Source organism: Xyrauchen texanus, chromosome 2 (genome assembly GCF_025860055.1).
Source record: "Xyrauchen texanus isolate HMW12.3.18 chromosome 2, RBS_HiC_50CHRs, whole genome shotgun sequence".
NCBI lineage: Eukaryota > Metazoa > Chordata > Actinopteri > Cypriniformes > Catostomidae > Xyrauchen > Xyrauchen texanus.
In genome coordinates this window covers 44,068,686-44,090,671 of record NC_068277.1, presented here as the reverse complement: position 1 = coordinate 44,090,671, position 21,986 = coordinate 44,068,686, and positions in this window count along the sequence as shown.

Genomic DNA, 21,986 nt, shown 5'->3' with positions numbered 1-21,986 from the left:
GGGAAGGGAAAACAGCAGGGTTTAAATAACGAGACACGGTAATGACAAAATGACGGACAGGTGCGGACAATAACACAGTGACGAAGCTGGAAAGGACGGGAAGAAGGGAAGTGTAGTTTTTCACAGAGACAGTGAAACACGGGCGGACAACAAGGAAGACATGACAGGAAGTGTGAGCGGTGAGACAGAAAACACGGAGCGGACAACAAGGGAGCGTGACGTGGACGTGACTAGTGACGGGTGAAACAGAAAACACGGTACAGACAACAAGGGATCGTGACACAGTGTCATTTTACTCATAAGTCTCAAATGAGTAAATAAATATCAAAATTAGAATTGCAGAATGTTGGAGTAATATTAGAAATTGTCTCGGTTACTGTTGTAACCTCCGTTCCCTGATGGAGGGAATGAGTTATTGTGTCGATGAAGTGACACTAGGGCTTGCTACTGGGAGCCCGAGACATCTCTGATCTTTGAGAAAAGGCCAATGAAAATTAACGAGTGGAATTTGCATCCCGCTTCCCCGGACATACTGGAATGCAACCACTCATTCAGGTTTCGCACTGAGGAGCCACAATGTCTTGTTCCCTCCATTAGGGAACAGAAGTTGGAACAGTAACCGAGACGTTCCCCTTCTGTCACTCACTCGACATTGTGTCGATGAAGTGACACAAGGGGTCTCTATAAAAAATGCCTCAACAACTGTGTTACGTGGACTATTGGTGCGAGATGGGCAGACCTCTGTGTGCCTCATAGCCAGCGCACCAGAAGTCACCAAACCTCCCCCAATGCACTTTTAGGCGTCAAATGCACTTTTAGGCGTCAAACGGTCCCCTGCACCTTAGGGACAAGTCGACTGCACAAAAGAATATGGACTGGCAGACCCAGCCACAGCCTCTTCTCTTTTTTCTCCCCAAAAGGAATGAAATCGTTCAGCTGGAGGCCATATAAGGTCCATGTCGAGGGGTGTCCCTCCAAAGAGGAGGACATCATGGAGACCACACCCCACTCTGGGTTTTTCGAGTAGAAATACATCACATGGTCTTACCGAGTCCAGTCGGAACCCTTGGTAGATCCTACCCGAAGGGGGAGGAGTTTCTACAAACAGGATGACCTGGGACAGAGAGGCCTCTGACCAAGGAATACACGGTTTACCAATGGTGAAACCATTTTGAGGAAAATACATAACACGGGGTTACCAATGGGATAACCAGCACATATTATGCACCTACCCTAGTACAGGGCCTGCTTTCGTGTGGAGCGTGATGTCTGAGAACCAAGTCCGGGTGGGCCAATAAGGTGCCACTAGGATGACCTGATCCTCATCCTCCCTGACCGTGCATAACATCTGTTAAGCTCACTGGGGGAAACACATACTTGCGCAGCCCCAGGGGCCAGCTGTGTGCCAGCGCGTCTGTGTCGAAGGAAGCCTCAGTCAGAGAATACCAGAGTTGGCAGTGGGAGGTTGACCGAATCGACTCCAAATCAGCTGGACCACCTGAGGGTTGAGTCTCCCCTCTCCCTTGAGCATGACCTGCCGCGACAGCTCGTCTGCTGTGCTGTTGCCTGGGATATGAGTGGCCTGCAACGACTTCATTAACCGGTGACTCCAGAGGAGGAGACGGCAGGTGAGTTGCGACTGCCGCTGTGTTGTCCAGCTCGACCAACACATGCTTGCCCCGAATCAACGGTAAGAGCCTCAGCAGGGCAAGCAATACTGCCAGCAACTCGAGGCAGTTGATGTGCCTGCGGTGTGCGCCGTGGTGACTCTCGTGACTCGAGTCTGAAGCCAGTGCTGAAGCGGTCTCATTTGCATCAACCCGAGCGCTATGAACGCTGCTGAGGATGCCATATGCCCCAATAGCCTCTGAAAGGATTTCAATGGAACCGATGTCTTCTGCCTGAATGTACTCAGACAGTTCAGCACCAACTGTGCATACTTGTTTGTGAGAAATCCGCGACCACAACGTAGCCATGTCATGTTCTAGCAATGAGGACATGAACCATCCAAGAATGATGTTTCCGTATGGGTAGCAAACAAACAGGTGATACAGCGATTGTGGCCGTCAGTAGCGGAGAGATAGCGACCGCAACCAGGAATAATACACAAACGAAAAGGCGTCTTTAAAAAGACAATTTCGTAAGTGCCACTCTTTTTGTAAGGAAAATATATTATTTTTTAGAGAAAATATGCTCTTTTTTTTCTTGCTGCTGAAGAAAAAATTTTCTCTTTATTTAGTGAGCTGAATTACTCTGCAGTCCAAGATGAATGGACTGCAGAGTAATTCAGCTCACTAAATACAACCGCTCACTTTTATACCCATATGTCCGGGGGAGTGGCATGCAAATTCTACACTCCAATTTTCATTGGCCTTTTCTTAAAGATCAGAGATGTCTGGGGCTCCCAGGAGCGACACCTAATGTCACTTCATCAACAAAACTTTGAGTGAGTGATAGAAGGGGAAAGATCCATTACTGGCCCTTTGGCGGTACATTTTGCAAAGGCCAAACATAGTGTAGCCACACTTAGATAAGTGGGGATAGAAGTATTTCAAACTTCACGTAGAGGGGGGGGATGTTGATGGTATGGTATAAAACAAAGAGAATTGTTTTAGATTTACACTTTGAACACTGTGATCCCTAAAGGTTTAAATTAAGATTTAAATATTCAACCATTCCTTTAAAGATATGTTTGCATAAAGACATTATTATTTTTGTATTTATTTTATTTATACAATGAAATGTTAAAGATGCTTGAATGAAGATTAAATCATTCTTAAATTCTTGATTTTTTCATTTATGCTCAAATAGGTCGACAAAACTTTGAGTGAGTGCTAGAAGGGGAAAGATCCATTCCCGGCCCTTTGGCAATTCTTGATTTACAGACTGAACACCCTAACACTGGTGGGCAATATTATTGGCACCATTGGTAAATATGAGCAAATAATGATGTGAAAAATATGTCTTTATTGTTTACCCTTTTGATCATTCATTCAAATAGAAAAAACACTATCCTCTAATGGATATCAACAATTGCAACACAACACAATTTTTATCAAATAACAAATATTTTGATATATGAGAGGCACAATTATTGGCACCCTTTTATTTAATGCTTTGTGCAACCAAGATATTAGCTCTGAGTATTCTCATATAATGCCTAATGAGATTGGAGAACACATGGCAAGGCATCTGAGACCATTTCTCTCCAAAAATAATCTCTCCAGATCCTTCAAATGCACGCTGGTGGACTCTCCTCTTTAGTTCACCACACAGGTGTTTTTATGGGGTTTAGGTCAGTGGACTGGAATGGCCATGCCTAAACCTTGATTTTGTGGTCAGTGAACCATTTTTGTGTTGATTTTGATGGGTGTTTTAGATTATTGTCCTGCTGGAATATCCAACCAGGGCCCATTTTAAGCTTTCTTGCAGAGTCAGTCAAGTTTTTATTTAGTATCTGTTGGTATTTGATTCCATGATGCATTGTATCAGAACAAGATGTCCAGGACCCACAAAAACAGCCCCAATACATTAAATATCCACCATCATATGTAACTGTTGGCATGAGGTACTTTTCCATATGGCTACCTCTCAAACAACCCATCTCTGTTGTTTGCTGCTCTATTTTTGTTTTATCTGACCATAGAACCTGGTCCGATTTGAAGTTCCAGTAGTGTCTAGCAAACTTTTTTGTTTGTTGTTGGATGAAAGCAGAGGCTTTTTTCTTGAAACCAATGTAGGTGACATCTGATTGTAGTTTTGGAGACTTTTTGACCCCAAGACCCTACTAATTTCTGCAATCTCCAGCTGTGATCCTTTGAGAATTTTTGGCCATTCGAAGCATCCTCATTACAATGCATGGTGACAATATAGACACATGTCCTCTTCCAGGCGTATTTTCAACATCTCCAGTTGATTGGAACTTCTTCATTATTGCCCTGATAGTGGAAATGGGTATTTTCAATGCTTTATCTATTTTCTTATAGCCACTTCCCATTATGTCAAACTCAACAACCTTTTGCTTCACATAATAACTTTATTCTTTGGTCTTACCCATTTTGATGGATGACTAATGGAATTTGGCTTGTGTGTTACCTCTTATTTATACCCTTGTGAAACACAAAGTAATTGGTGATCAATTTCATGTTCCTAATCACCCAGGTGTACTTAAAAAATGTAAATATGAATAGTAATATACTTCAGATATATGTTATTCATAAGAATTTCTAGGTGTGCCAAATTTGTTTTAGAGAATAAATATTTAATTAATTATTAAGTTCCCCCCCCCTTTCAAAAAATGTACTTCAATTTAAGGTTTGGATATATATATATTTAAAAAAAAGATTAAAATGATAAACAATAAAGACATATTTTTCAATGCCTTCTTTGCTCATATTTACCAAGGGTGTCAATATTTATGGCTACAACTGTATAAAGTAATTTAGTTTAAGATCAATAGATTTTGATTAAGGTCAAGCTTTTAATTTAATATCCTTCTTTTAATTAGATGTTTGTATATAAATCAGACATGGTAATTGCTCTTTGGATTTGTACAATTAAATGTTAAAGATTATTGAATGAAGAGCATTTAAAATAAAATTCTTAACTTTTAATTTGTGTTAATATAAACACAGATCAGCCACAACATTAAAACCACTGACAGGTGAAGTGAATAACATTTATTATCTCGTTATAATGGCACCTGTCAAGGGGTGGGATATATTAGGCAACAAGTGAACAGTCAGTTCTTGAATTGCATGTTGGAAGCAGACAAAACAGGCAAGCGTAATGATCTGAGAGACTTTGAAAAGCGCCAGATTGTGATGGCTAGGTGAATGCGTCAAAGCATCTCCAAAACGGCAGGTCTTGTTGGATGTTGCTGGTATGCAGTGGTTAGTACTCTGTTAAAGATTTTGTCATCAAAAAAACCTGGCAGCAGGGTTGCCAACATGTTAATGTAAAATTTATGGTGTCTTGCGGTTGCTGAAATTAACAGCTAGATCCTGTTTTTACAGCTACAGTAAGCAACTGTAATTTAGCTGCATATAGCTGTCAAATTACATTCTATATACTGTTGTTGAAATTAACAGCTACACTGTAACACTTTACTGTAAATTTACAGGTAATTTCTTACAGTATTTTACTGTATTTTCATAATACAGTATTATGCTGTATTTTTTACAGAACAGCTGTAAATATACAGCACAATTCTGTTTTCATCCTGATAAATTCGTAATACAGTATCATACTGTAAAGGCATTGCATTGTGGGATTGATTTTTTTCGCGCTCAGATCAAACGTGATGCGAACAGACAGTACAGGCTTACTTGATTTTTCAGCGGGACTCAACTGCTTTAATTCCTTGTATCAATACAGTGTCTGTGAATTTGTGAGCAATCTTGAAGCTTTGGTTCGTGTGAGCTTCGGTTCGTGTAAGCTTTTGTGAGCATCTTTCAAACATAGTTGCCGTGATGCAGCAGATAATTTTAACGTCACATGAAGACGGGAGGAAGAATCTGACAACTAAATCTAACTTGCGCCGGTGACAAAAAGTGGATTTTACAGCTTGACAAGATTGTTCAACTGAGTGATACGGTAAGCCAATCTATTATTTAAATTTTTTTTGCGTTCGCATCTCTATATAATATTGTTTACACGAATGGTTTGATTTTGCGAATGTGGTTTGCTACCGCGAAAAAAAAAAAAACATTCTGTTCCACCTCTTTACAAAGTAACTTAACTTCGATATTTGACATAGGCAACATTTACCATGTCATTTGCATGACCTGCTTTTAATTAATATGTATTTTTTTCGTTTCAGGTTTTGTAATCTGATGACGGTCCAGTGCTAATGTAAGTGTTTTATAGTGGTATTAACGTTACATAACAAAAATGCCATGGTGTCAGTTCTGTGATTGTGCTTTTGAATCGTTGTCAGCATTTTGCCAGCACATGAAAATCCATAGTCATATTCCTAATACTGTTTTCAAATGTGGTATTCCTGATTGCTCCAAAACATTTAAAAAGTTCACTGCTTTCAAGGCTCACATATTCAGGTATCACAAAGACAGGCCCTCAAAGACATCTGTTGAGCCATTAGGAATTGATGCTTTAGTCTGTGACATTGGTACTTGTCAAGAAAAGTGCAGTGATTTGAAAAACTTTGAAAACTTGAAAACTCATATCAAAGAAGGCACCAGAGTGCCATGTCCATTTACATGTAATAAAAGCTTTTCTGTAGCATCTACATTGACTTCACATTTATCCAGGAATCATCGAAACTCTTCTATAACGTTACTGCAGTCAAATGGAGTCTGGTGGCGTAGTGGCTAAAGAACAGGGCTGTTAATCAGATGGTCACTGGTTCTAACCCCACGGCCACCACCATTGTGTCCTTGAGCAAGGCACTTAACTCCAGGTTGTGAAGTCCAGCTGTAACTAACTCTAACACTACTTTAATTTCACCAGGGGAGACTATTCCTCTAATTAGGAAATTGCTCATTGCTATAAATTAAATGATAGTATTACTGTATTGATGAAACATTCTCAAAAACACTACTAAAACAGAATGAAATGGTGAATCCTGTGAATGGTGTTTCAGAGTTATTTTAACAGTTATGTAGAACTATGAATAGACAGCTACATAGAACCACAGTGGAACCCACAATAGTTATTAGGGCCCAAGCCTTGAAAAGGCAAGGCCCTATTGTTTTCGTTAGAATATTATTTTTCTTACGACTATTCGGGCACTTTTGGGGCTCTTAACGTGCTCTAAAACTCTTGAAACTCAGGGTCAGAACCCGTGGCCATTAGGGCCGGGCTGAAGCTGGTACCGGGGCGTGGCAGGGGGGCTCGACGGCGCCCCCTGGAACGGGATCCGAAAACTTGGTCCATAAATCAAACACGCTTGCATGTAATAATATGAAACTCGGTACACATATAGATCTCATCGTTTCATATATCCTTCATACTTTTACTTTTTACCTCAGCCCAACAGGAAATCGTCTATTTAGGGTTGTTTGGAAAACGCATGCAATGGAATTTGAAATACTCCTCCTAGAGAATTCCACCAATCGCCAAGAAACTCGGTCAGCATGAAGTCAAGACATTGAGGATGAAAAATTGCTGGCGGATTTTTGATATCTCGAACGGTTTGGCCGTGGCGAGTAAACGAAATGATGGCGCGAAAAGAGAAACAGGAAGTGTGTTATAACTTCTGCATACATCAATTGATCTCGATGAAACTTCAGTAGTGTGTTCGCTGTAACAGGCCGATCGCATGGATGTGACTATTGTGAGTCAAAGTTATAGCGCCACCAACTGGCAGAAGGAAGTGTGTCACTTTCAAAATGCTTTGAAATCACCCTCTTATGTCTCAAGTGAACAAACAGACCAACAGAAAGTCAGATATTTTGGTTTGAATGTGGAACACATTGCAAATGAACTTTGAAGCTCCAAAAAGCACATAAAGGGAGCTTAAAAGCAAGGTAGTCTGTCAAAATATTTCAGACTTCTGCATACATTAACTGATCTCGATGAAACTTCAGCAGTGCATTTAATTATAATTACATTAATAAACCTGTACAGACCTCCAGATAAACACTGGCCTTCTGGATTAACACATTTAAGTGCTGCAAAAGATATTGACCTATGACATCCTATGACATTAAAATTATTCTACATTTGAATTACCTTATAGATGTGACTATTGTGGTTCACGGTCATAGGTCCTGTCCTAAATGGCACACTTCATATGAATTTTCAGTCTTGTGTACTTATTTCATGTGTCCATTAACTCCATGAGACCGTAGGGTGTCTCATTTTTCATTTTAGGTATCAGAAGGGTGCTCACGCATACTTTGTGGTTAATATGTGCCCTCGATGCGCACTTTTGCAGAGCCCACACTAAGGCAAGCTCTACAGCACACATCTTCTCGACAGTCAAAGCGAGGTTACGTTATTGCCCATCGTGCACTGCAACCCTAAAGGCACGGGGGTGGCGGTGCCACTGGCTTGGGCCCGCCATCGCTGCTTGCAGCTATATTTTTAATTATTATTATTATTATTATTTATTTATTTATTTATTTATTCATTCTTTTTTTTTTTTTTTTTTCAATTACAGGTCAATCGCTAAGCAACCAGTGCTGGATGTTAAGTTTGGAAGGCCAAGTTGTGTGTGAAGGAGCACAGCCCAACTTTATCACTGGCCTGGCAGCGCTGTTTGCCTCCTTCTATAACTTCAACTTGCAGTACCAGGAAGAGGCAGCATGCACCCTTGAGTTTGTTCAGAGGTTAGTCATTAGTCATATATTTTAGACTGAATTGTCACTAACCTTGTCTTGACAGTATTTGTTAAGGACTTCATTGTTTGTTTTTCCCACAAACATTTTGTACAGCTGACTACTGGGAATAACAATAGGGCCCTGGTTTCACAGACAGGGCTTAGCTTAAAGGAGAACTCCGGTCAATTTTAACATTGAGCTCATTTTTTTGTAAATTTGGAGTGCTGTCAGTACAGAGAACAACGACAAAAATCAGTGTTGCCTACACCGTGTTATCCTCTTTTTAAAATTTGCACCCTGTTGACTTAAATGGGGCAAGTTTTAAACCTGCTTTTAGCCTCTTAACATCCTTGATGTGTCATTACAAGTGCACAGCCATGTGAGTGATTTTATTCAGAGTGAACATGGTGAATCTGACTGCAGTAGATGTGAAAGATATGAATAAAAGTGATTTTAATTCAGCCAGCTCACATACCTGTATTTACATCCTGTTTTTGGTCGAAGTCCACAGTAGTCACAGTGTGTACAAATAACAAGGTCATATGAGAGACAGGCATCTTTTAACCGTATACATACTGGGAACTATATTCTCAGAAGGCGAAGCACTGCTACTTGGGTGGAGTGATTAGCAACACCCTGAGCAACTCTCTGCTCCTCACTACGGGCTTCAGGTGCTGCAGCAAATCGCTCCAAGTAGCAGTGCCTTCTGAGAATATATACACACTGTGACTATACAAATCACAACATATAAATAGGAAAATGTTGGCGTTATTTTGTCACTTATTGGGAGCAGTATGCTAGCTGGTGCCATTTACTTCCAGTCTTTGTGCTAAGCTAGGCTAGCGGTGTGTGCATCAGACAGAGTTACAGCACGCACGGAGATGAAAAGGGTATGTATGGACTTATCTAACTCTGGGGGATACGGTGAATAAGCTAAAGTCCCAAAAAGTCAGCGTGTTCCTTTAAGCCAGGTCTAGGCCTTAGTAAAAAAAATTGGGTATTTAAAGGAGTAGTTCACTTTAAAATGAAAATTAGCCCATGATTTAATCACCCTTAAGCCATAGTCATATATGACTTTCTTCTTTCAAACGAATACAATTGAAGTTATATTAATAAACACTCTGATGTTTCCAAGCTTTATAATGGCAGTGGATTGCTACCATCAGATTGAAGCTTAAAAAAGTGCATCCATCCATTTATATAAGTACTCCCCACGACTCTGGGGGGTTATATAATGGATGGATGCACATTTTTGAGGTTGAGTAAATCATGGGCTTATTTTTTTTTACACATTTATCTGTTTTCTTTCTCTCTGTCTCTCTGTATGTATGTATGTATGTATGTATGTATGTATGTATGTATGTATATATATATAGTATATATATATATATATATATATATATATATATATATATACATATATATACAGTCTATAATATTTCATTGTGTTTTTTTTTTTTCTGCCTTTTAGATGCTTTCTTGACATCAATCCTGAACGTGGATCAAAAACAAAGAAAGGAAAAGTAACTTCAAAGAAAACTGGCCAAGTTGTGCAAAAAAAGAACACCACTGTAAGCCCACAGGTTTCCTCACTTTTGCGAAAACTTGCAGACTTTGAATGGAATTTTGTTTAGATCCCGTCAGCAAGTGCATTAATAGTAAATATGATTACTGCATCGCTAATTCCATTTATAAAAATACAACTGGCATTTCAGCCAATTTGTTCTTTTCTTTTTCTTTTTTTTTGACTCTTTCTTGGTCACTTTTAATTTCTGAAAAAACTTTCAATTTGTTAAAGGTAAACAAGATTACTGCATTATTAAGTGCTAAGTGTTAACTTGTTGCTGTTAAATTAACATTTTACATGTTTAAAAAAAATAAAAATATACACATCTGGCATTTCAGCCAATATGTTCACATAAGGCAATTGTCTGGTCTTTGCTTTTAACCAAAATAAATGTTTTAAAACCCAGAGAATGTTGGTTTCTATTTTCTAGTGTGACTACTCTTATGAAACTTTAAAGTATAATATTTGTAATTATGTAATAATTAAACCAGTTTTCCCTGTAAAAGTACAATTTATTGCTGTAGACAACAGTATAATACTGTAAAACTATGGTATATACTGTATTTTGTAATTACAGTGCAGTACTGTAAGTGTTGTTGACAGTACTAGTTCTGTAAAAATACAGTATGTGGCTGGCAACCCAGCTGCCAGTATTTTACTGTAATTTTACAGTACAATACTGTAATTGCTGTTTACAGTACTAGTTCTGTAAAAATACAGTATGTGGCTGGCAACCCAGCTGCCAGTATTTTACTGTAATTTTACAGTACAATACTGTAATTGCTGTTTACAGTACTAGTTCTGTAAAAATACAGTATGTGGCTGGCAACCCAGCTGCCAGTATTTTAATGTAAATGTACAGTGAAAAGTTTTACAGTGTATGTTCCCAGCATGCACTGCAGCATGGAGAATTTACTTAGATGTTTTTTACTATTTACTGTTTTTTTTTTTTACTATTTACTGATTTATTTGGACATTGTTTTTGTTGTAGTCTTAAGTTACTCTGTGTTTTAATGTTCAGCTTTTATTTTTTACGTAAAATTATGTTTGTTAATTGTCACCATTTTTGCATTTTGTATGCCGAGAGTTGATTTCTGTGTGTCTTGATAACTCGAGATATGCTGTAAGTACATCAAACACAGTTTGCTGATATCATTTTGTTGAAATAACATTTAAAGTTTTTGCTTTTATGTTTTTATGTGTAATGCATTATTGCAGCATATAGTGTAATTTGCAAAGTAGTATCAGATATTCAGTCTGACCTTTGCATTTTAAATTGACTGGCTGGAAGAACATAATATAATAATAAAGAAGGTCCATGGTGCTAGCTCAAGATAACACTAAACACCATAATGGTGACTGCAAACAAAACACAACTATTGATAACAAAACAACAATGCTAGTTAAATTAAGACTTCTATTTAGTCTGAATAAAAATAATGTTTTTTTTGAAGCCCCAATGCATTGCCAAAGCATACATAGTTATTCATGCACAAAGGCTTATGGGTATTTCACCATTATAACCCACAATGCAGTGCTATACTGTTATTTTACTGTGTACAGGTTGTTGTTTTTTTTTGTTGTTGTTTTTTCATAAAATGTACACTGTTCAATCCTAGCAAAATTTTACATTTAATATGTACATCGCTTCAAAGGCTGATTTGTTTTTATTTATTAACTTCTCATTAGACAGACAAGTGAAGGCTGATGAGAGAGGATAAAGAACAGAGGAGTTTGTAATGGTGTTGGGTTGAATTATACATTTCAAAATGTAACAATAGCTTTCACCAAGATGATATCACGATTTTATATATTAATTTCCCCCTAATATCTTGCATAGAACAGCTATTTACCGTTCAACTAGTCACTTCACAGTGAGCCTGCTCTTGAATGACAATTTTTAACAGCAAACTACTGTATTTAAGAATAACAGTAGATTGCTGTAGGAATTTGGCTGTAAATTTACAGTAATTTTTAACAGTGTACCTACCAAAAGTGGTCCAAGGAAGGACAACCGGTGAACCGGCAACAGGGTATGGGCGCCCAAGGCTAAGCTAGCCTGTCTGGTCCAATCTCACAGAACAGCTACTGTTGCACATATTGATGGAAAACAATGCTGGCCATGATAGAAAGGTGTCAGAACACACATACTGACCATACTGGCCCCTGTCCTCCACCGAAAGTGCCTACAATGGGCACGTGAGCGTCAGAAATGGACCATGGAGCAATGGAAAAAGGTGGCCTGGTCTGATAAATCATGTTTTTGAGACCTGTGAAGGCAGTGTAATACTCTGGGCAAGGTTCTGCTGCGAAACCTTGGGTCCTGCATTCATATGGATGTTACTTTGACACGTACCAACTACCTAAAGATTGTTGCAGACCACTTACACCCCTTCATGGCAATGGTATTCCCTGATGGCAGTGGTCTCTTTCAGTAGGATAATGCATCCTGCCACTCTGCAAAACATTTTCACGATGTTTTTTTATGGAACATGATAAAGAGTTCAAGGTGTTGACTTGGCCTCAAAATTCCCCAGATCTCAATCCGATTGACCAAGAAGTCTGATCTGATCCACCTCACAACTTTCAGGACTTAAAGATCTGCTGCTAAAGTCTTGGTACTATATACCACAGGACATCTTCAGAGGTCTTGTGGAAACCATGCCTTGATGGGTCAGATCTGCTTTGGTGGCTATTAATGTTGTGGCTGATCGCTGTATATATAGATGTTGATATTTTTGGTTTTGTGATTTGCATGGTGTATTGAGACAGGATTTTGTGAAGGATGTATTACATGCCCTTTAGGTGATAAATGGATATGATTTGGTTTAGATTATGTTTATTGATGTGTTGCATGATGTATAGCACATTGTATGTTGGTGTAGTCACACGTGTGTTTTAAATACAGGCCAGACCAGATTGATCACACTGTGAATTCGGTAGCAGTAGGTCTAGTTTAGCTGCTGAAATGGATCTTTTCTTACCAAAAAATCACTGCCCCCCAGTGCTGAAAATTTAAAAATAAATAAATAAAAATGTTGCACCTATTACTTTCTTTCTTCCATGGATTACAAAAGATTTAGGCACTATGTTAGCCTCAGTCAATTTTCACTTTCACTGCATGTTTTTTTTTCATGCAATGAAAGGAAATTATTACTGAGGCTGTCATTCTGCCAAACATCTTCTTTTGTGTTCGACAGAAGAAAGTTATAGGGTTTAAACCAACATAAGAGTGAGTGAATGACAAGTTTTTCATTTCTGTGTGAACTATACCTTAAATCTGCTTTGTTGTCTGGTCACATACAGATGTATGATCATATTCGTATCTAGAGTAAGCTCTTGTGCTCTGATGTACAGTGTACACATGTTGCCTGTGTTATTTTTTTTGTGTGGCTAAACTGGATACTCTGATCCATATTTGCTCTACTATTGTGATCTGCCAAGTTCACCCTTGCCACCAAAGCCTGATCCAGTGTTTTTTCCCTGCAAAAGCCTAATAATGCACAATGAGAACACTATTCTTCCCTTGCAGGAGAGTCCAAGAAAGGATGAGAAAAGTTGTGTTTGCTGGTGGTAGCCAGTGAAGTTTAAAAATAGTCTATATTCTATTGCAATATCCCAGATTTTAATTTTACCTCACTGTAATAGACATTCTCTTCCGTTATAGCCAATAAATACCTCTCAGTTAAACTTACACATCATATTCTTCTCGATTTTGAGTCAAATCTGTATCAAATCAAGAACATCAAGAACAGATCAAATGTGCATTCATATACAGTATAGCTATAAGACAGCGACTAAGGTGATTCGATATTAAGATAATATATAAAGGTAGGATGGTAGTGTATTCTTGAATGTTTTTCTCATCTGCCATGTACTGTTAGCCTATCTATTTTCTGCATTTAATTAAATGCTAGCCTACTTCATTAATTTAATTATGTGTTGTCTGTCAACCTTAAATAATCAAATGTGATGAAAAATGATAAAAAATTTGAACGAAAAATAAAACCTAAAAATAACCATTAGAAAACTTTCTTTATGTTATTTTAAGGTTGTCCCACAAAAACATCCCTGCAACTTTCATGGAAGGTTAGTTAATGTTTACACAAATAAAACCTAAACATAACCTGCCTGCAATGTTCTGAGAATGTTAGTTTATGGTTTTAAAAATATAACCTAAAGAGAATTGGTTCCCAAGAATTTACGAAACATGAACAATATGCTAACATTAGGGGAATGTTCTGTGTTTGCTGGGTCCTTGTCACAGACTATTCACCTTTGGGTTGCTCACTGGAGTTTTGTAAAACACTATTTTATTCTTTGTAAAGCTGTTCTTTGTTTGTGAAAAGTAGACCTATTACACAAATAAATTATTGAAAAAAATGTTGTTGAATTATTAACATATTAACTGCTCAGTTAAATTGACTATAAGGAAAATATAGAAATGTTAGCACCCATTCACTTGCATTGTACTGACCTACAGAGCTGAAGTATTCTTCTAGAAATCATAATTTGTGTTCTGCAGAATAAATAAAGTCATATGCATCTGGAATGTAAATGATCAGTTTTGGGGTTTTTATCCCTTTAAAGTGACAGCTCAGTCATAATTTAATATTCCATCATCATTTCCCTACCCTCATGTTGTTCCAAACCAGTGTGACCTTCTGTATTCTATGAAACACAACAGATGTTAGACAGAATGTTGGGACTGACAGTCTCGGTCACAATTCACTTTCAAAATATATACAGTATATTAAAAAAAACACATTCCTTGAAAATAAATGGTGACCAAGGCAAACATTGGATGCGTGACTTGGCTGGCCAGGACCATCCGACTCGGTTACGCAATTCAGTTTGACAGCCCCCCCCCACCGCCTTTGGGGGCAACCGCTTTACCGCAGTACATGGTGAACATGCCAATTCCCTGCGCGTGGAAATCGCGACCCTCTTACTCAAAGACGCGATAGAGCCTGTCCCTCCAACCGAGATGAAGAAGGATTTCTACAGCCCTTACTTCATCGTACCCAAGAAAGGCAGCGGCTTGCGACCGTTCTTGGACTTGCAAGTTTTCAGGGCAAATTCCCCTGAGGAAAGGCCTTCTTTCTCAGGGACGGGGCACGCTCTGGCATCCGCACCCAGACTTCTGGAACCTCCACGTCTGGCCCCTGTAAGGGACGCGGACGATCTAGCTGATCTACGACCTGCCGTCGAAGACACAATCAACCAAGCCAGAGACCCTTCTACCAGGCAACTTTACGCCCTAAAGTGGTGCTTGTTCGTGAATTGGTGTTCTTCTCGGGCCGAAGACCCACAAAGTTGCGCAGTCAGGTCAGTGCTCTCATTTCTGCAGGAAAGGTTGAAGGGGAGGCTGTCCCCATCCACCTTGAAGGTGTATGTAGCTGCTATGCCCACCACGACGCAGTAGACGGCAAGTCTTTGGGTAAGCAAGACTTAATTATCAGGTTCCTAAGAGGCACCTGGAGGTTAAATCCCCTCCTGGGATCTCTCAGTGGTCCTCTCGGGCCTTCAGAGACCCCCCTTCGAGCCGCTAGAATCAGTTGGACTCAGGAACCTCTCCCTAAAGACGGCCCTGCTGATCGCGCTAACATCCATCAAGAGGGTCGGGACCTGCAAATGTTCTCTGTCAGCGACACTTGCCTGGAGTTCGGTCCGGAAGATACACATGTGATCCTAAGACTGCGGCCGGGCTATGTGCCAAAGATTCCTACCACACCCTTCAGAGACCAGGTAGTGAACCTACAAGCTCTGCCCCAGGAGGAGGCAGACCCAGCCCCTTTGTTGCTGTTTCCGGTACGTGCTTTGCATACCTACTTGGACCACATGCAGAGCTTTAGACGTTCTGAGCAGCTCTGTCTGCTTTAGTGGACATCGGAAAGGGAGCGCTGTCTCCAAACAGAGGCTCTCCCACTGGATCTCACCCAGACCTTGTGGGTCTGAGCACACTCAACAAGGAGTGTTGCGTTCCCATGGGCACTGGCCAGAGTCACCTTCCTGGCAGACATATGCAGAGCAGCGGGTTGGGCAACACCTAATACCTTTGCAAGATTTTAAAATATCAGGGTAGAGTCAGTTACGTCCCTTGTTTTCTCAGGTCCGAGCCAGTAGAACTCGGTAACATGTTGACGGACTGACCGGGTGGATCGCTTGCACCTAGCACCCTTTCCCTCGGTTGAGGTTAAACCATGCGCTTTTTCTCCCAGGTGATCGCACTCACCTGGCTCCCTGGATGACTCCTCCCTAGCCCTCTGGGTTTGCAATTCAGCGGAGGAATTCGCCGACCCAATCCACTGCGGGTATTCAAATCTACCCTGTACTGGAATAGGTAATCCACAGGTCAGGGCTCCTACGTGGACTTCCCCCGTGTGTATTTTCCGCGGTACGGTCCCCTTACGAGTGGACCCGCATCTCCCTTGGTCAGTTCCCACTGCCCCCCAGTCGCCGTGTCTATAGCAACTTCTCCCTCCGAAGAGTCGGGATCTAACACCACGCCACTTCCCAAATGTGACCTAAAAGCCTATGTGGTGTATGTCACCACTCTTACATCCCCCTCTCTGGGCAGGTGTGGTCTCCGCAGGGTCTTTTCCCCCTGAAAGAATAGGAAACTGGGTAAGCCCTCCTTCCCCGATGCATGTAAGGGCCCCTGCCATTGACTCTGCGAGAAACATAGAGAGAAAAGAGGCTCGGCTAGGCTCGGCCCATTCCCAGACTTGGCAACATCACCTTGTTCCCCTGTCTAGGGTAAAGAACCAGACGGCTTTCAACGACTTTATGGGGCATTGGGGAAGGGTACGTGCAGCCTGATACAGATGGTCGCTTTGGCACGTTAAATACCTGCCCGCTCCTGTGTCACGTACACGGCTCAGCGCATGGCGGGATTTAAATTGGACCCCTAGTGTCGCTTCTTCGGCACAATGTCAAAGTGAGCGGCAGACGGGGAACGTCTAGGTTACGGATGTAACCTCCGTTCCCTGATGGAGGGAACGAGATGTTGTGTCCTCCCGGCCACATCGCTGAGCCGAGCCACTGTTGTGGCCGGACCATTGTTAGCTCCTCAGAAAAATCCTGAATGAAACAGACGTATTTCCCTGCCTTTATACCAGTATGTCCGTGGGCGGGACATGCAAATTCTGTCTGCCAATTTCTCATTGGCCTTTTTTCATAGATCAGATGTATATTCGGTGCTCAAGAGAGACCCCTAGTGTCGCTTCTTTGACACAATGTCTCGTTCCCTCCATCAGGGAACGGAGGTTACATCCGCAACCTAGACTTTAACCAATTATACATCTTTTCAAAGGTCTAAGGGTTCAACATTGATATCCGATCTCTGTTTCATAAACAGAAATTTAGTTATTTGTGCCAGGAGTACAAATGAAAACATGCAATATCAAAACTGGACTTCATACATTTGTTATGAAAATGCAATCGCAAGATGAATCCAGTTTGACACACTTGGGTAAATTTTCCATGACAAGCGTTCATTAAAAAACATCCAGTAGCACTTTTTGTCCATAAAAGTGATAAATCTGGGAAATATTTATATATTCTCAATTGTTTACATGAGATCTCGCCTGAAAGAATTACCCTTCATCATCGTTCACTTACGAGAGGTTCTCTCGTATTGCGTAAGCTAGCTTACGCTACGGGAAAGATTAATCTTTTCTGAGATATTGAAGCCAAAAAATTATCCTTAATTTTGTATCCATTGTCAACGCAGTGCGGCAGCTGCAGACCTTGAGCGGGCTAGCTAGCGAGCTCATTGGTTGCTCTGCGGCAACTGCTGCAGCCTATAGACGAGCTTGGGCTGAACTCGCGATCCAATGAGAGGCGTCCAGCGCTCACTGCATCAAAGCCCGCCAAAAAGGGCATGACTAGAGTGCATATAAGCGTAGTTCAGTAGGCTGGAACCCTGATTTTCATCTCTTCAGCGAAGCTCTTCGCATCACTGAACCGAAGCCGCGTCGCCGTTCGAGGGGCATCAAGCAAGCGTGGACAGCGCTCGAAGAAGCCGGCCGTCTTCGCCACCTTCAGCCGTCCTGCGAGCTACGCCATCCGGCAACGTATCCTTTTAAAAGCAAGCTAGTTCTTAAAGAACTTCACAAGAGTACTGAGCGTCTTTTTAAGATGCCTCGCTCCACTTGCGCCTCATGCCGCGCTCCTCTCAGCACCGGAGACCGCCACATCATCTGGCGCTCTCTGCCTGGGACTGGGGCATGCAGAGCTCGCCTCGCCGGGCGGATGCGATCTCTGCGAGGAGCTGCCGATGTCGACCCTGCGGGCTCGACTCGAGCGCTCAGGACCGAAGCCGCCGCGCGCCTTCCGCTCAGCCGCAGAGAAAAACGCCGCTCTCAAAGGCTGCCGGAAACAGTGGTAGAAGCGATTGCCTCGCCGAGCCCATCCCTCGAGCATCGCCTTCACCCTCCCCGCCCACCGGGATGCGCAGTTGCCGCCGAGCGGCTGCTCTGCTGCCATCTCGGACGAAGAAGCGGAGGATAAGGGCTGTTCCATCATGGCTTCGACAGCGAGGAGTGGTCAGGCTCACACGCCTCCTCCTCAGCCCAGGAATCCAGCAGGACCCGCCGAGTCGAGGGGAACTAACACGCCTCCTCACACAGGCCGCCGACCGCCTCGGGCTCGAAAGTGGTCACCGCCCTTGAGCAGGCACCCAACAGACTTGACGGCTGCTTTCTACAGAGCCGCCGCCAGCAGCACCCGCTACCCGGCCGCTCCCTTCCTGCCGGAACTCCACGGCGAGCTTTCCAAATCATGGAACGCGCCTTTCTCGGCCAGGGTCCGATCCCACGTCTATACCTCTCTTGCTCGGTGGACGGCGCCACTGAGAAGGGCTACGCTTCCATCCCTCCGGTCGAGGATGCGGTAGCAGCACACCTTTGCCCGCCCTCCGCGAGATGGCGGTCTAAACCAGTGCTCCCGTCTAAGGCCTGCAGAACAACTTCCGCCTGTGTTGGCCGCGCCTATTCCGCCACCGGCCAAGCTGCATCTGTTCTGCACTCTATGGCCATCCTACAGATCCTCCAAGCGGACCTTCTGCGGGAGTGGGATGAGGAAAGCAGGCATCCAGAGGCGGTTGCGGACATACGGAGTGCTACGGACCTCGCCCTCCGCGCTACCAAAGCTGCAGCCCAAGCTATAGGGAAGTGCATGGCCGCGCTGACTGTGACCGAGACATCTGTGGCTAACGCTAGCCGACATGGGAGAAGCAGAGCGCTCTACGTTCCTCAACGCACCGCCTCTCCATCCGGTCTCTTCGGCTCCGCGGTGAGTGGTATCATTGACTGGTTTTCAGAGGTCCAAAAGCCACACAAGCCATGAATCTCTTTCTGACTCGTCGCGCTTAGCTCCTCTGCAGGCCGCCCACGTGAGCCTCCTGCACGAGCCTCTTCACAGCCCAGCTCAACAAAGCCAGACTTCTCAGCGCCGACAGGGCGGCCGCCTCGATCGCGGCTCAGACAGCCACCGCGAGACCGCCGCTCCCGCGGGCCTCGGACTAGAATTGCGTTGAAACCTGAACAACCGAAGTCCTCCAAGCTTTGTTGACAAAACGACGGATCAGTCCCGCTGCGGCCGGACCACCGTCAAAGCTTCGCCCCCTGTCAGTCCCCTTCCTTCAGGCTACTACAGTGGTAGATTCAGCAGCCAACAAGCCGGTGTTAACGCCCGCTTGCCTGCGCTCAAACGACCCAAATAAATCTGGTAAAGAGCAAGCATGCCATATGTGTAGAAAATGTGCCCACAACCTAGTGTTCACCTCTACACACAAGCATTACACATCCCGTGTCCATACCAGAGAGCAAACATGTCTTATGTGTAGAAAATGTGCCCACAATCCAGTGTTCACACCTACACACAAGCATTACACATCCCGTGGCCCTATCACGGCACACTCACATAAAGCGGTTATGAACCGCTCGAGTGTTAGGGTTAATAAACGCACCCACCTAATCCGCGGCGCTACCATTCTCTGGCCAGCTCTGTCACACGACCAGCCTTATGTGTAGAAAATGTGCCCACAATCCAGTGTTCACCTCTACACACAAGCATTACACGCCCGTGTCCCCATCAGAGCACACTCAAAAGCTGTTACTGAACCACTCGAAAGTGTTAGAGTCAATAAATGCGCCACGAATACGCGCGCTGCGCTTCATTCACTGCCCGCTTCTGTCACACGGCCAGCAAACACTTTTCTGTATGTAAGTCCCGTGTCCGTGACTATGCTTTGCGTATCACTTAACAGACGTGACTCTTTCCCCATTCACCTCAATCGGAAGTCACTCACAGAACAGTCTGTCCATGCTGTCTCGCGAGCAGTCCAACATAAGCACAGTAAGCGGCCACACATTCTGTTCAGCTGCTGTATGCGGCAATCAGAGCGATTTGGCCACTCACCCTCTAACATTAGGCTTCAAAGCGTGGGAAGATATTCCAGGGATATCCGAATGGGTGTTAAGCACAATAAAACAGGGCTATTTGCTACAGTTCGATCGCCGCCCTCCTCGCTTCAGAGCTGCTCGAAACTACTGTGAACACGGAAGCAGCGTGCATGCTTCGCTCAGAAATAGCAAACCTTCTGTGCAAAAGGGCCATAGAGAGAGTGCCGCCTCCCTGAGCTGAAGTCGGGTTTTACAGCCGTTATTTTCTTGTCCTTAAGAAAGACGGCAGCCTCAGACCAATATTAGATCTCAGGGTTTTGAACAAAGCGCTTGCAAAAAGACCGTTCAAAATGCTTACAACCAGCAAACTCCTCACGCATGTGCGCCAGGGGACTGGTTTATTTCTCTCGATCTGAAAGATGCATACTTTCAGATTCAGATAAATCCCGCCACAGGCCATTCTTGAGATTCGCCGACGGCCAGGTTTATCGATACACCGTCCTTCCGCTCGGCCTGTCCTTAGCACCTCGTACTTTCACGAGCGCATGGACGCTGGCGCCGCACTCCCTGCGGAGTCAGGGTTTATGCATTCTGAACTATTTGGACGATTGGCTGATTTTGGCACAATCACATAAGGAGCTTCTGTCTCACAGGACAGTTCTCCTCAGTCATCTGAACAGTTTGGGCCTTGCAGTCAATTGGACCAAGAGCTCACTACAGCCCAGTCAGACAATTTCCTTCCTTGGAATAGAACTAGACTCAGTGGCAATGACGGCTCGCTTATCTACACAGCTGCGTGCTGTGTGCAGCTGACTAGCCAGCGTCATTTCAGATGAACAGCCTCACACCTCTGAAGAAGTTTCAGAGAGTGCTAGGCTACATGGCCTCAGCCGCAGCAGTACTTCAACTGGGTTTACTGCGCATGCTCGCTTCAGCATTGGCTAAACACCCGCGCCTCGCCGGCTTGGGCCACAGGCCGCCAGCCAATCAGAGTGACTCAGACCTGTATTTCAGCTCTGCAGCCCTGGACAGTGGCCGAGTGGTATCAGCGGGAGTGATGATGGGAGCTGTATCTCGCCGAAAGTCATCTCGACAGACGCGCCCAACACGGGTTGGGGCGCGTCCGCGAGGGCTCTCCGGTTTTTGGCCTATGGTCAGTTCAGGAAAAGCTCCTTCACATAAATTGTCTGGAAATGATAGCGGTCGAGTACGCCGCATGCGCTTCCTCCCGATCATTCAGGGTCACCACGCCCTGGTCCGCTCGACAACAGGTCTGTGGAATCCTATCTAAACCGCCAGGGCGGTGTCAGATCCAGGAACCTCTTCCATCTGACTAAACGCATACTGAGTTGGTCCCAGCGCCACCTGCGCCGCTGAGGGCGACGCGACGTGCCAGGCCACCTGAACGACGGCCCAGACAGACTGTCCAGAGACAATATTCCCCAGGGAATGGTCCCTGCACGCCAAACAGTCCAGACGCTATGGCGATATTCGGCAGAGCAGAGATAGACCTCTTTGCGCCAGAAGAGAACTCTCACTGCCCAATATTTTTCTCGAAGCGAGGACGCCGCTGGCCCAGGACTGGCCCAACCGCCCGCTTTACGCCTTCCCTCCCATCTCGCTATTGCCACAGGTAATGCAGAGGATCAGGGAACGCGCCACTCGGTGCTCCTCATAGCCCCGCTGGGAGAATCAAACATGGTTCCCGGAGCTTACGCAGCTGTCACT